At 36.4% G+C, this 16,486-nt stretch overlaps 1 protein-coding gene across 1 annotated transcript in view; it reads left to right on the top strand.

The window, feature by feature from the left end:
* Positions 1–16,486, top strand: part of LOC105382655 (P protein) — a 107,032-nt gene that overhangs the window by 89,722 nt on the left and 824 nt on the right. The window lies entirely within an intron of this gene.

Genomic DNA, 16,486 nt, shown 5'->3' with positions numbered 1-16,486 from the left:
CATACTATTTTAATTTAAAATAAAAACTCCCCACTTATCGGGAAAAAAACAAAATTTACCTAAAAACGTAGAAAAAATTACCAACATTAGCAATTTCACTCCTTCGAAGTGGTCAGACAGATTTATGGTATATGGCGCATTTGTGTTGATAAATACAAACAATAATTATTTAAAATAAAATTTCCCACTTTTAGGGGAAAAAATATTTTCCGTAAAAACATACAAAATGTAAGTCAACTTTTCCACAGTTTAAGTGCCGAGCGCAGCGAGGCCATAGTCCTTCTACAAGCTATGCCAAAATAAAACCAGCCGAGCGCAGCGAGGCATCCGACAAGTAACTCTGCCATAATGAAAAGAAATCCGAGCGAATCGAGGCATTGCGTATCATAATTATTAAAATCAATAAAGAAAAACTACGGGAAAGTACCATTTAAGAAGTGGAAAGCCGAGCGAAGCGAGGCAAAACCACCTAAACCATCAATCCAAAACCTAGAGAGCCGAGCGGAGCGAGGCAAATCTACTGAAATCAACACTCGAAAACCCGAAGAGCCGAGCGAAGCGAGGCAAAACAACCGAAACTATCATTCCGAGACTGGAGAGGAGCCAAGCGAAGCGAGGCTATACTACTTTAATCACCAACTGCCTGTTTAACTGGAGAGCCGAGCGGAGCGAGGCAAAACATTTCAAAACATCATACCACAACCACTGAAGAGCCGAGCGCAGCGAGGCAATCAAACTTAAGTATAACCTAACCGTAATAGAGGTGCCGAGCGAAGCGAGGCAAAACAATGTGAACCACCATACTGCAAACCCTGGGGAGCCGAGCGAAGCGAGGCAACACTACTCAAACCCTCGTCAACACAACTATATAACCTGAGAGCCGATTGTGGCTAAAAAATAACTTGAATGAATAAAAAAGAAAGACAAAGTGTAAGTTTGGCCGCGTTTATAGTTCCATACATGTGCAACGAATTATGAATTAAATTTAAGTTAAGCATAGTTCTATAATGTTAAAAAACGCACTTTATCCTACTTACTGTGTCTTAAACAGCAAACCCACGTAAGAAATTCATGAATAAAAAACCTGTAAATTTCTTTGCTATGAAAAAGTTTCTTTTTTAGGACAGAGTAAACTAATAATCGGGACGCTAGAAAAACGCGCGAATGGAGGTGACTCAGATTTATGAGATGTTAAAGAACCCAATATTTGTACACAAAACGATGTTTACGAAACGAAAAAATGACCATATTGATCAGTTTTTCTACCGTATTTGTGTGAGACAATCCGTAATTCATTATGAAAATAGTTTTCACGGCAAATATTAACATTCCTTTAGAGTTTTTTTTTATGTAAAGCCGATTTCAAGAAATATCCGTTGTACACTCCCGGGCAATGAATAAGTTCCTCTCACAAAATGCCGACACCATACGACCCTTATTTTAACAAAGATTCAATTTAAAATTGGAAAAAAATATTACCGTTTTAGTTGGTAATATCAATATCCTGACGCTCTGTTAAATGTACGTGAATGTTGCAGAAGCCGGCATTAAGCTAGATTTTGCCGTTTAGCTTTTCTCAGTGGAACCTTTTCATTGCCCGGGAGTGTACAACGAATATTTCTTGAATTTGTAAGTTGTGAGTGTATTATGGCAAAGTCAATATCCATCTGTTACCAAATTTCATACTGAAATTTGATTTCAAGGGAAAACTAAACCCCATAAAATATTCGATACGTTATAGTCAAGTGAATAACCGTATCTCACCAAAATTCATACTGAAAACCATATCCCACCTAAAACAAAAATCGTCAGTACCCCTGTTATAATGAAAAATCATAGTAAAAACAGTTTTGAAGGCGTAACAAAACGCAAGAAAGATTTGCTACGGTATGTTCAAGTCAATACCCTGCTGAAACTAAAATTCATACTGAAAACTGTTTCCCACGTCAAACAAAATCGTCAGTACCCCTTTTATAACGAAATTCATACTGAAAACAGTTTTTAATCCAAAACAAAACACAACAATGACTTGCTACGGTTTGTTCAAGTCAATACCCTGCCGAAACCGAAATTAATACTGAAAACTAATCCGACCTGAAATAAAATCATCGGTACCCCTTTAATAAAGCATTCATAGTGAAAACAGTTTTTAAGGCGTAACAAAACGCAAGAAAGATTTGCTACGATATGTTCAAGTCAATACCCTGCTGAAACCGAACCGAAAGCATCAAAGCACCCACGTCAAACAAAATGGTCAGTACCCCTTTAATTAAAAAAAACATAGTGAACACTGTTTTCGAGGCATAACAAAACGCAAGAAAGATTTGCTACGGAATATTCAAGTCAATACCCTGCTGAAACTGAAATTCATACTGAAAACTGTCTCCCACCTAAACCAAAAGCATCAAAGCACCGCGCGGCTGCTTGCAGCCCGCGCCACAACGCAACCTCTAGTTATAATATATAAAGCTGGATTACCACTGATTCACTGACTGACATGATTGTTCTCCCAGAAGGAGCCATTTTTTGATATGAAAATGTTTTAGGGATATGTACAGGGTGCTCGGGTGAGTAGAGAAAAACCTCGACTTTTTAAAAAAAGTTGTAAAAAAAAAAAATTTTTTTTGTTCCTCCATTTTGGTGACCATACATTTTTTTATATTTCGAGGGTGTATTAAGAGTGTCTGACAGATTATAAAAAAAATATAAAAAAATAAAAAAACAAAATGGCGGCCGAGTTGCAGTGAAGCAAAGTTTAGGGCGTGTCAGACCCGACTTGAGGTGAATTGATCTCCCGGAAGGGGGGGAGGTGGGGGGATGGTGTTTTTTGTAAACGGTGGGGCACATGATGAAATTTATGGGAAAATTCCAAAAAATGATTTTTTTTTAATTGCGGGGGGAGGGGAGATTTTTTTATAAAAACGTGTTTTTTCGGGGATTTTCAAAGCATTTTTTTATCGTGTTCGAGGCGTTTGACAGGTTTGACTTGTATGGAGCGGTTGTGTAGTTTGACGAGTAGAGTTGCCATGTGAAAAAAATTTCCCCATTTTAAGGGTAAATTTCGAGATTTTCCCCAAAAACATGAAAAGTAGAAATGGCCACTTTTGATTTTAAAATTTGATGCAGTTTTGTTGGCAGGACCCGAACTAATGACATTTGACCATTTTTATTACTTTCGACTGGCAACCCTGGGCGATAGGCGAGATTATATTTTTTCGGATTTTTTTACGTCGACCCAACTTGAGGCGAATTGATCTCCCAGAAGGGAGGCAGGTGGCGTGATGATTTTTTTTGAACATGATCAGTTGTATGGTACAGTTTATGGGAAAATTCCGAAAAGTTGAAAAAACAAAATGGCGGACTGCTTTGGCGGCCATTTTGTAAAAGTGACTTTTTTTCACGATTTTTGATTGGTTTTTTCACATGTTTAGAGTGGTTGGGGCGATTTGTCTTGTATAGCGCATTTGTGTAGTTTGATGTGTAGACTATACAAACTAAATAAAAATTCCCCATTTTTAGGGAAAATTTTTAGATTTTCCCCAAAAACATAAAAAATAGAAATAACCGTTTTGGATTTTAAAAAATGATGCAGTTTAGTCAGAAAGGCTCATAATAATGACATTTGACTATTTTTATCACTTTCGGCTGGCAACCCTGAGCAATACGGGAGATTATATTTTTGAAAAAGTTCGACGTCGATTCAAGTTGAGGTGAATTGATCTCCCAGAAGGGGGGGAGGTGGGGTGATGTTTTTCTTTGTACATGGTTGGATATATGGTGAAATTCATGGGAAAATTCCGAAAACTGCAAAAATCAAAATGGCGGATGAAGTGGCAGCCATTTTGTAAAAGAGAAATTTTACATGTTTTAAGGCTATTTCACCTGTATTGAGGGGTCTGACAGTTTTGACTTGTAGAGCGCGTTTGTGTGTTTAGGTACGCTTAATTTGTCTATGAAATAAAAACTCCCCATTTTAAGGAAAAAAAACAAAATTTCCCTAAAAACATGGGAAATTTTACATAAATATGCAATTTTATCGTTTTGTGATGGTCTGAGGGGATTCAAATGTATGGCGCGTTTGTGTAGTTAACTGCATAGATTTTTAATTAATAATAAAAAACTCCCCACTTAAAGGGAAAAAAAAAATATTTCCCTAAAAACATTGGAAATTTTACATAAATATGCAATTTTGTCGTTTTGTGAAGGTCTGAGGAGATTCGAATGTATAGCGCGTTTGTGTAGTTAAATGCATAGATTTTTAATTAATAATAAAAAACTCCCCACTTAAAGAAAAAAAAACAAAATTTCTCTAAAAACATGGGAAAATTTACATAAATATGCAATTTTGTCGTTTTGTGATGGTCTGAGGAGATTCGAATGTATGGCGCGTTTGTGTAGTTAAATGCATAGATTTTTAATTAATAATAAAAAACTCCCCACTTAAAGAAAAAAAAACAAAATTTCTCTAAAAACATGGGAAAATTTACATAAATATGCAATTTTGTCGTTTTGTGATGGTCTGAGGAGATTCGAATGTATGGCGCGTTTGTGTAGTTAAATGCATAGATTTTTAATTAATATTAAAAAACTCCCCACTTATAGAAAAAAAAACAAAATTTCCCTAAAAACATGGGAAAATTTACATAAATATGCAATTTTATCACTTTGAGATGGTCTGAGGGGTTTCGAATTTATAGCGTGTTTTTGTAGTTAAATGCATACAATTTTAATTTAAGACAAAAACTCCCCACTTATAGGGAAAAAATCAAATTTTCCCTAAAAACGTATAAAAAATTACCAACATTAGTAATTTTACCCCGTTGAAGTGGTCAGACAGATTTATGGTATATTGCGCATTGGTGTAGATAAATACAAACAATAATTATTTAAAATAAAAACTCCCCACTTGTAAGGAAAAAATCAAAATTTCCCTAAAAACGTAGAAAAAATTACCAACATTAGCAATTTCACCCCTTTGAAGTGGTCAGACAGATTTGTGGTATATTATATGGCGCATTTGTGTAGATAAATATAAAGAATTATTTTTTAAATAAAAACTCCCCGCTTTTAGAGGAAAAAATATTTTCCCTAAAAATATACAAAATGTAAATCAACTTTACCACAGTGTAAGTGCCGAGCGCAGCGAGGCCATAGTCCTTCTACAAGCTATACCAAAATAAAACCAGCCGAGCGCAGCGAGGCATCCGACAAGTAACCCTGCCATAAAGGAAAGAAATCCGAGCGAAGCGAGGCATTACGTATCATAATTATCAATATCAATAAAGAAAAACTCCGGGAAAAGTCCCGTTTAAGAAGTGGAAAGCCGAGCGAAGCGAGGCAAACCAACCTAAACCATGAATCCAAATCCTAGAGAGCCGAGCGGAGCGAGGCAAAACTACTGAAACCAACATCCGAAAACCCGAAGAGCCGAGCGAAGCGAGGCAAAACAACCGAGACTACCATTCCGAGACCTGGAGAGGAGCCGAGCGCAGCGAGGCAAAACAATCCAAACCACCATACCACAAACCTTGGAGAGCCGAACGTAGCGAGGCAAAACATTTCAAAACATTATACCACAACAACTGAAGAGCCGAGCGCAGCGAGGCAATACAACTTAAGTATTACCTTACAGTAAAAGAGTAGCCGAGCGAAGCGAGGCAAAACAATGTAAACCACCATACCGCAAACCCTGGAGCGCCGAGCGTAGCGAGACACCACTACTCATATCCTTGTCAACACAACTATATACCTATAATCTGAGAGCCAATAGTGGCAAAAAAATACCTTGAATGAATAAAAAAGAAAGACAAAGGTTTGGGCGCGTTTATAGTTCCAATTATGGATTAAATTGAAGTAAACCATAGTTCTGTAAAAAATAGTCTCAAACAGCAAACCAACGTAAGAAATTAATGAATAAAAAAGCCTGTGTATTTCGTTGCTATGAAACTAATAATCGAGAGGCTAGAAAAACGCGCGAATGGACGTGAGCGGTGGTAGCTCAGTCGGGTAAGCGCCCGCTTCTCACGCGAGAGATGCGGGTTCGAATCCCGGCGCTGACATGTACCAATGAGTTGTTTTAACAGCTCTTACGGTGAAGGAAAACATCGTGAGGAAACCTGCATATCTAGATTTAGCACATCTAGATATCTGAACCCACCAACCCGCAGTGGACCAGCGTGGTGGGAAATGGTCCAAGCTTAGGAAGGCAGTTTAGACCTTGGGGAAATGCACAAAGGTTCCACTCGAGAGAGCCAGGTGCAGGTACTTACACCCCCACACACAATAGAATTGAATATAATCGGAGGTGACTCAGATTTATGAGGTGTTAAAGAACCCAATACTTGTACACAAAACGAAAGTAAAGTAAAGTTTACGAAACCAAAAAATGACCATACAGATCAGTTTCTCTACCCTATTTATGTGAGACAATCCGTAATTCATAATGATAAAAGTTTTCAAGGCAAATATTAACATTCCTGTGTAGTTTTTTTTTTTTATGTAAAGCCAAATTCAAGAAATATCTGTTGTACACTCCCGGGCAATGAAAAAGTTCCACTGACAAATGCCGACACCATACGACCCCAATTTTTACAAAGATTTAATTTAAAATTGGAACAAAATATTACCGTTTTTAGTTGGTAATATCCCGACGCTCTGTTAAATGTACGTCAATGTTGCAATTATGGCAAAGTCAATACCCATCTGTTACCAAATTTCATGCTGAAATTAGATTTTAAGGGAAAACTAAACCCCATAAAATATTCGATACGTTACAGTCAAGTGAATAACCGTATCTCACCAAAATTCATACTGAAAACCAAATCCCACCTAAAACGAAATCATCAGTACCCCTTTAAAGAAGAAATTCATAGTGAAAACAGTTTTAAGGCATATCAAAACGCAAGAAGGATTTGATACGTTATGGTCAAGTCAATACCCTGTTGAAACCGAAATTCATATTGAAAACTGTATCCCCCCCTGAAACAAAATCATCAGTACCCCTTTTATAACGAAATTCATACTGAAAACCGTTTTTAATCCAAAACAAAATACAACAAAGACTTGCTACGGTTTGTTCAAGTCAATACCCGGCTTAAACCGAAATTCAAACTGAAAACTAATCCCACCTGAAATAAAATCATCAGTACCCCTTTAATAAAGACATTCATAGTGAAAACAGTTTTTAAGGCGTAACAAAACGCAAGAAAGATTTGCTACGATATGTTCAAGTCAATACCCTGCTGAAACCGAACCAAAAGCATCAAAGCACCGCGCGGCTGCTTGCAGCCCGCGCCACAACGCGACCTCTAGTTTATAATATATAAAGCTGGATTACCACTGATTCACTGACTGACATGATTGTTCTCCCAGAAGGAGCCATTTTTTGATATAAAAATGTTTTAGGGAAATGTACAGGATGCTCGGGTGAGTAGAGAAAAAATCCGACTTTTTAAAAAAAGTTGTAAAAAAAAAAAATTTTTTTTGTTCCTCCATTTTGGTGACCATACATTTTTTTATATTTTGAGGGTGGGTTTAGAATGCCTGACAGATTATAAAAAAAATATAAAAAAATAAAAAAACAAAATGGCGGCCGAGTTGCAGTGAAGCAAAGTTTAGGGCGTGTCAGACCCGACTTGAGGTGAATTGATCTCCCGGAAGGGGGGGAGGTGGGGGGATGGTGTTTTTTGTAAACGGGGGGACACATGATGAAATTTATGGGAAAATTCCAAAAAATGTATTTTTTTTAATTGCGGGGGGAGGGGAGATTTTTTTATAAAAACGTGTTTTTTCGGGGATTTTCAAAGCATTTTTTTATTGTGTTGGGGGCATTTGACAGGTTTGACTTGTATGGAGCGGTTGTGTAGTTTGACAAGTAGAGTTGCCATGTGAAAAAAAATTCCCCATTTTTAGGGTAAATTTCGAGATTTTCCCCAAAAACATGAAAAGTAGAAATGGCCACTTTTGATTTTAAAATTTGATGCAGTTTTGTTGGCAAAACTCGTACTAATGACATTTGACCATTTTTATTACTTTCGACTGGCAACCCTGGGCGATAGGCGAGATTATATTTTTTCGGATTTTTTTACGTCGACCCAACTTGAGGTGAATTGATCTCCCAGAAGGGAGGCAGGTGGGGTGATGATTTTTTTTGTACACGGTCTGATGTATGGTGCAGTTTATGGGAAAATTCCGAAAAGTTGAAAAAACAAAATGGCGGACTGCTTTGGCGGCCATTTTGTAAAAGTGACTTTTTTTCCTGATTTTTGATTAGTTTTTTCACATGTTTAGAGTGGTTGGGGAGATTTGTCTTGTATCGCGCATTTGTGTAGTTTGTTGGGTAGACTATACCAGTTAAATAAAATTTCCCCATTTTTAGGGAAAATTTTGAGATTTTCCCCAAAAACCTGAAAAATTGAAATAACCGTTTTGGATTTTAAACAATGATGCAATTTAGTCAGAAAGGCTCATACTAATGACATTTGACTATTTTTATTACTTTCGGCTGGCAACCCTGAGAAATACGGGAGATTATATTTTTGAAAAAGTTCGACGTCGATTCAAGTTGAGGTGAATTGATCTCCCAGAAGGGGAGGAGGTGGGGTGATGATTTTCTTTGTACATGGTTGGATATATGGTGAAATTAATAGGAAAATTCCGAAAACTGCAAAAATCAAAATGGCGGATGAAGTGGTAGCCATTTTGTAAAAGAGAAATTTTACATGTCTTAAGGCTATTTCACCTGTATTGAGTGGTCTGACAGTTTTGACTTGTAGAGCACGTTTGTGTGTTTAGGTACACTTAATTTTTCTATGAAATAAAAACTCCCCATTGTTAGGGAAAAAAACAAAATTTCCCTAAAAACATGGGAAATTTTACATAAATATGCAATTTTATCGTTTTGTGATGGTCTGAAAGGATTCGAATGTATGGCGCGTTTGTGTAGTTAAATGCATAAATTTTTAATTAATAATAAAAACTCCCCACTTTTAGGAAAAAAAAAAAAAATTTCCCAAAAAACATGGGAAAATTTACATAAATATGCAATTTTATCACTTTGAGATGGTCTGAGGGGATTCGAATGTATAGCGTGTTTGTGTAGTTAAATGCATACAATTTTAATTTAACATAAAATCTCCCCACTTAAGGGGAAAAAAATCAAAATTTCCCTAAAAACGTATAAAGAATTACCAACATTAGCAATTTCACCCCGTTGAAGTGGTCAGACAGATTTATGGTATATGGCGCATTTGTGTAGATAAATACAAACAATAATTATTTAAAAAAAATCTCCCCACTTGTAGGGAAAAAATCAAAATTTCCCTAAAAACGTAGAAAAAATTACCAACATTAGCAATTTCACCCCTTTGAAGTGGTCGGAAAGATTTGTGGTATAGGCGCATTTGTGAAGATAAATACAAAGAATAATTTTTTTAAATAAAAACTCCCCACTTATTAGGGAAAAAACCAAAATTTCCCTAAAAACATGGGAAATTTTACAAAAATATGCAATTTTATCCCTTTGAGATGGTCTGAGGGGTTGCAAATGTATAGTGCGTTTGTGTAGTTAAATGCATACAACTTAAATTTAAAATAAAAATTCACCACTTATAAGGAAAAAAAAACAAGATTTCCCTAAAAACGTAGAAAAAATGCCAAAATCAGCAATTTCACCCCTTTGAAGTGGTTAGACAGATTTATGGTATATGGCGCATTTGTGAAGATAAATACAAACAATTATTATTTAAAATAAAAAACTCCCCACTTTTAGGGGAAAACATATTTTCCCCAAAAACATACAAAATGTAAATCAACTTTACCACCGTTTCAGTGCCGAGCGCAGCGAGGCCGTAGTCCTTCTACAAGCTATACCAAAATACCATAAACCATCCGAGCGAAGCGAGGCATAACGCATCACAATTATTAATATCAATAAAGAAAAACTACGGGAAAAGTCCCGTTTAAGAAGTGGAAAGCCGAGCGAAGTGAGGCAAAACAACCTAAACCATCAATCCAAAACCTATAGAGCCGAGCGGAGCGAGGCAAAACTACTGAAACCAACATCCGAAAACCCGAAGAGCCGAGCGAAGCGAGGCTAAAGTACAATAAACAGCAAGTGCCTATGTAACTGCAGAGCCGAGCGAAGCGAGGCAAAACTACCGAGAATGCCATCCCGAGACCTGGAGAGGAGCCGAGCGAAGCGAGGCTAAACTACTTTAATCACCAACTGCCTGTTTAACTGGATGGCCGAGCGCAGCGAGGCAAAACAATACAAACCATCATACCACAAACATTGGAGAGCCGAGCGCAGCGAGGCAATACAACTTAAGTATTTATAACCTAACCGTAAAAGAGGAGCCGAGCGAAGCGAGGCAACACTACTCAAACCCTCGTCAACACTACTATATAACCTAAGAGCCGATTGTGGCTAAGAAATAACTTGAAAGACAAAGTGTAAGTTTGGCCGCGTTTATAGTTCCATACGTGTGCAACCAATTATGAATTAAATTTAAGTAGGTAAAACATAGCTCTATAATGTTAAAAAATGCACTTTATTCTACTTACTGTGTCTTAAACAGCAAACCCTTATAAGAAACTAATGAATAAAAAAAGCCTGTAAATTAAGTTGCTATGAAAAAGTTTCTTTTCTGGACAGAGTAAACTAATAATAGAGACGCTAGAAAAACGCGCGAATGGAGGTGACTCAGATTTATGAGGTGTTAAAGAACCCAATATTTGTACACAAAACGATGTCATCTCGATATTAGGTAAAGTTTACGAAACCGAAAAATGACCGTATTTGTGTGAGACAATCCGTAATTCATAATGATAAAAGTTTTCAAGTTTTTAAGTAACATTCCTGTGGAGTTTTTTCACATACTTAAAGCCAAATTCAAGAAATATTCGTTGTACACTCCCGGGTAATGAAAATGTTCCACTCACAAAATGCCGACACCATACGACCCCAATTTTTACAAAGATTTAATTTAAAATTGGAACAAATTATTACCGTTTTTAGTAAGTAATATCCTGACGCTCTGTTAAATGTACGTCAATGTTGCAGAATACGGTATTTAGCTAGATTTTTCCGTTTAGTTAGCTGTTCTCAGTGGAACCTTTTCATTGCCCGTGAGTGTATTATGGCAAATTCAATACCCATCTGTTACGAAATTTCATAGTGAAATTAGATTTCAAGGGAAAACTAAACCCCATAAAATATTCGATACATTATAGTCAAGTGAATAACCGTATCTCACCAAAATTCATAACGAAAACAGTATCCCACCTAAAACAAAATCATCAATAGGTACCCATATTATAATGAAAACCATAGTTAACTGTTTTTAAGGCATAACAAAACGCAAGAAAGATTTGCTACGGTATATTCAAGTGAATACCCTGCTGAAACCGAAATTCATACTGAAAGCTGTTTCCCACGTCAAACAAAATCGTCAGTACCCCTTTAATTTAAAAAAATTATAGTGAACACAGTTTTTAAGGCGTAACAAAACGCAAGAAAGATTTGCTACGATATGTTCAAGTCAATACCCTGCTGAAACCGAAATTCATATAGAAAACTGTATCACCCCCTGAAATAAAATCATCAGTACCCCTTTTATAACGAAATTCATACTGAAGACACTTTTTAATCCAAAACAAAACATGACAAAGACTTGCTACGGTTTGTTCAAGTCAATACCCTGCTGAAACCGAAATTCATACTGAAAACTAATCCCACCTGAAATAAAATAATCAGTATCCCTTTAATATAGAAATTTATAGTGAAAACCGTTTTTAAGGCCTATAAAAACGCAAGATAGATTTGCTACGGTATGTTCAAGTCAATACCCTGCTGAAACCAAAATTCAAAGGCATCAAAGCCCCGCGCGGCTGCTTGCAGCCCGCGCCACAACGCGACCTCTAGTTATTATAATATATATAGCTGGATTACCACTGACTGATTCATTGACATGATTGTTCTCCCAGAAGGAGCCATTTTTTGATATGAAAATGTTTTAGGGAAATGTACAGGGTGCTCGGGTGAGTAGAGAAAAACCTAGACTTTTTAAAAAAAGTTGTAAAAAAAAAAAATTTTTTTTGCTCCTCTGTTTTGGTGACCATACATTTTTTCATATTTCGAGGGTGTATTTAGAGTGTCTGACAGATTATAAAAAAAATATAAAAAAATAAAAAAACAAAATGGCGGCCGAGTTGCAGTCAAGTAAAGTTTAGGGCGTGTCAGACCCGACTTGAGGTGAATTGATCTCCCGGAAGGGGGGGAGGTGGGGGGATGGTTTTTTTTGTAAACGGTGGGGCACATGATGGAATTTAAGGGAAAATTCAAAAAAATTGTTTTTTTTTTAATTGCGGGGGAGGGGAGATTTTTTTATAAAAACGTGTTTTTTCGGGGATTTTCAAAGCATTTTTTTATTGTGTTCGAGGCATTTGACAGGTTTGACTTGTATAGAGCGATTGTGTAGGTTGACGAGTAGAGTTGCCATGTGAAAGAATTTTCCCCATTTTTAGGGTAAATTTCGAGATTTTCCCCAAAAACATGAAAAGTAGAAATGGCCACTTTTGATTTTAAAATTTGATGCAGTTTTGTCGGAAAGACCCGTACTAATGACATTTGACCATTTTTATTACTTTCGACTGGCAACCCTGGGCGATAGGCGAGATTATATTTTTTCCGATTTTTTTACGTCGACCCAACTTGAGGTGAATTGATCTCCCAGAAGGGAGGCAGGTGGGGTGATGATTTTTTTTGTACACGGTCTGTTGTATGATGCAGTTTATGGGAAAATTCCGAAAAGTTGAAAAAACAAAATGGCGGACTGCTTTGGCGGCCATTTTGTAAAGGTGACTTTTTTTCACGATTTTTGATTGGATTTTTTACCTATTTAGAGTCGTTGGGAAGATTTGTCTTGTATGGCGCATTTGTGTAGTTTGTTGAGTAGATTATACCTACTAAATAAAAATTCCCCATTTTTAGGGAAAATTTTGAGATTTTCCCCAAAAACCTGAAAAATAGAAATAACCGTTTTGGATTTAAAAAAATGAAGCAGTTTAGTCAGAAAGGCTCATACTAATGACATTTGACTATTTTTATTACTTTCGGCTGGCAACCCTGAGAAATACGGGAGATTATATTTTTGAAAAAGTTCGACGTCAATTCGAGTTGAGGTGAATTGATCTCCCAGAAGAGGAGGAGGTGGGGTGATGATTTTCTTTGTACATGGTTGGATATATGGTGTAATTAATAGGAAAATTCCGAAAACTGCAAAAATCAAAATGGCGGATGAAGTGGCAGCCATTTTGTAAAAGAGAAATTTTACATGTTTTAAGGCTATTTCACCTGTATTGAGTGGTCTGACAGTTTTGTCTTGTAGGGCGCGTTTGTGTAGGTGAATGCATTTAGTTTTTTTATGAAATAAAAACTCCCCATTTTTAGGGAAAAAAACAAAATTTCCCTAAAAACATGAGAAATTATACATAAATATGCAATTTTATCGTTTTGTGATGGTCTGAGGAGATTCGAATGTATGGCGCGTTTGTGTAGTTAAATGCATAGATTTTTAATTAATAATAAAAAACTCCCCACTTATAGAAAAAAAAACAAAATTTCTCTAAAAACATGGGAAATTTTACATAAATATGCAATTTTATCCCTTTGAGATGGTCTGAGGGGTTATAAATGTATAGCGCGATTGTGTAGTTAAATGTAAAGAATTTTAATTTAAAATAAAAACTCCCCTCTTGTAGGGAAAAAAAACAAAATTTCCCTAAAAACATGGGAAATTTCATATAAATATGCAATTTTATCCCTTTGAAATGGTCTGAGGGGTTATGAATGTATAGCGCGATTGTGCAATTAAATGTACAGAATTTTAATTTAAAATAAAAACTCCCCACTTGTAGGGAAAAAAAAACAAAATTTCCCTAAAAACATGGGAAATTTTACATAAATATGCAATTTTATCCCTTTGAGATGGTCTGAGGGGTTATGAATGTATAGCGCGATTGTGTAGTTACATGCATATAATTTTAATTTAAAATAAAAACTCCCCACTTTTAGGGAAAAAAATCAAAATTTTCCTAAAAACGTAGAAAAAATTACCAACATTAGCAATTTCATCCCTTTGAAGTAGTCCTACAGATTTATGGTATATGGCGCATTTGTGAAGATAAATACAAACAATTATTATTTAAAATAAAAACTCCCCACTTTTAAGGGAAAAAATATTTTCCGAAAAATCATACAAAATGTAAATCAACTTTATCACAGTTTAAGTGCCGAGCGCAGCGAGGCCATAGTCCTTCTACAAGCTATACCAAAATAAAACCAGCCGAGCGCAGCGAGGCATCCGACAAGTAACCCTGCCATAAAGAAAAAAAATCCGAGCGAAGCGAGGCATTAGGTATCATAATTATTAATATCAGTAATGAAAAACTACGGGAAAAGTCCCGTTTAAGAAGTGGAAAGCCGAGCGAAGCGAGGCAAAACAACCTAAACCATCAATCCAAAACCTAGAGAGCCGAACGGAGCGAGGCAAAACTACTGAAACCAACATCCGAAAACCAGAAGAGCCGAGCGAAGCGAGGCTAAAGTACAATAAACAGCAAGTGCCTATGTAACTGCAGAGCCGAGCGAAGCGAGGCAAAACAACCGAGTCTACCATTCCGAGACCTGGAGAGGAGCCGAGCGAAGCGAGGCTAAACTACTTTAATCACTATCTGCCTGTTTAACTGGAAGGCCGAGCGCAGAGAGGCAAAACAATCCAAACCATCCTACCACAAACATTGAAGAGCCGAGCGCAGCGAGGCAAAACATTTCAAAACATCATACTACAACCACTGAAGAGCCGAGCGCAGCGAGGCAATCCAACTTAAGTATTTATAGCCTAACCGTAAAAGAGGAGCCGAGCGAAGCGAGGCAAAACGATGCGAACCACCATACTGCAAACCCTGGAGAGCCGAGCGAAGCGAGGCAACACTACTCAAACCCTCGTCAACACAACTATATAACCTGAGAGCCGATTGTGGCTAAGAAATAACTTGAAAGACAAAGTGTAAGTTTGGCCGCGTTCATAGTTCCATACGTGTGCAACCAATTATGAATTAAATTTAAGTAAAACATAGTTCTATAATGTTCAAAATGCACTTTATCCTACTTACTGTGTCTTAAACAGCAAACCCACATAAGAAACTAATGAATAAAAAAAGCCTGTATATTTCGTTGTTATGAAAAAGTTTATTTTCAGGACAGAGTAAACTAATAATAGAGACGCTAGAAAAACGCGCGAATGGAGGTGACTCAGCTAATTTATGAAGTGTTAAAGAACCCAATATTTGTACACAAAACGATGTCATCTCGATACTAGGTAAAGTTTACGAAACCGAAAAATGTCCGTATTTGTGTGAGACAATCCGTAATTCATAATGAAAAAAATTTTCAAGGCAAATATTAACATTCCTGTGGAGTTTTTTCATGTACTTAAAGCCAAATTCAAGAAATATCTTGAATGAATAAAAAAGAAAGACAAAGTGTAAGTTTGGGCGCGTTTATAGTTCCATAATACGTATGCAACCAATTATGGATTGAATTTAAGTAAAGTATAGTTCTATAATGTTAAAAAACGCACTTTATCCTACTTACTGTGTCTTTTAAACAGCAAACCCACATAAGAAATGAATGAGTCAAAAAAAGCCTGTAAATTTCGTTGCTATGAAAAAGTTTCTCTTCAGGACAGAGTAAATAAATAATCGAGAAGCTAGAAAAATGCGCAAATGGAGGTGAGTCCGATTTTTAATGAGGTGTTAAAGAACCCAATATTTGTACACAAAACTATGTCGGCTCGATTAGTTAACGAAAGAAAAGTTTAAGAAACCATAAAATGACCATATAGGATCAGTTTCTCTACCGTATTTGTACGAAGACTATCCGTAATTCACAATGAAAATTGTTTTCAAGGCAAATATTAACATTCCTGTGGTGTTTTTTTTTTTAAATATAAACCCTAATGCCAGAAATATCCGTTGTATTATGGCAAAGTTAATATCCATTTCGAGGGAAAACTAAACCCCATAAAATATTCGATACGTTTTAGTCAAGTGAATAACCGTATCTCACCAAAATTCATACTGAAAACCGTATCCCACCTAAAACAAAAATCATCAGTACGCCTGTTATAGTAAAAACAGTTTTAAGGCATAACAAAACGCAAGAATGATTTGCTACGGTATATTCAAGTCAATACCCTGCTGAAACCGAAATTCATACTGCAAACGGTTTCCCACGTCAAACAAAATCGTCAGTGACCCTATAATTAAAAAAATCATAGTGAACACAGTTTTTAAGGCATAACAAAACGCAAGAAAGATTTGCTACGGTATTTTCAAGTCAATACCCTGCTGAAACTGAAATTCATACTGAAAACTGTCTCCCACCTAAACCAAAAGCATCAAAGCACCGCGCGGCTGCTTGCAG

Source organism: Plutella xylostella, chromosome 30 (assembly GCF_932276165.1).
Source record: "Plutella xylostella chromosome 30, ilPluXylo3.1, whole genome shotgun sequence".
In the NCBI taxonomy this organism is placed as follows: domain Eukaryota; kingdom Metazoa; phylum Arthropoda; class Insecta; order Lepidoptera; family Plutellidae; genus Plutella; species Plutella xylostella.
This window is presented reverse-complemented; position numbering and strand designations above follow the sequence as displayed.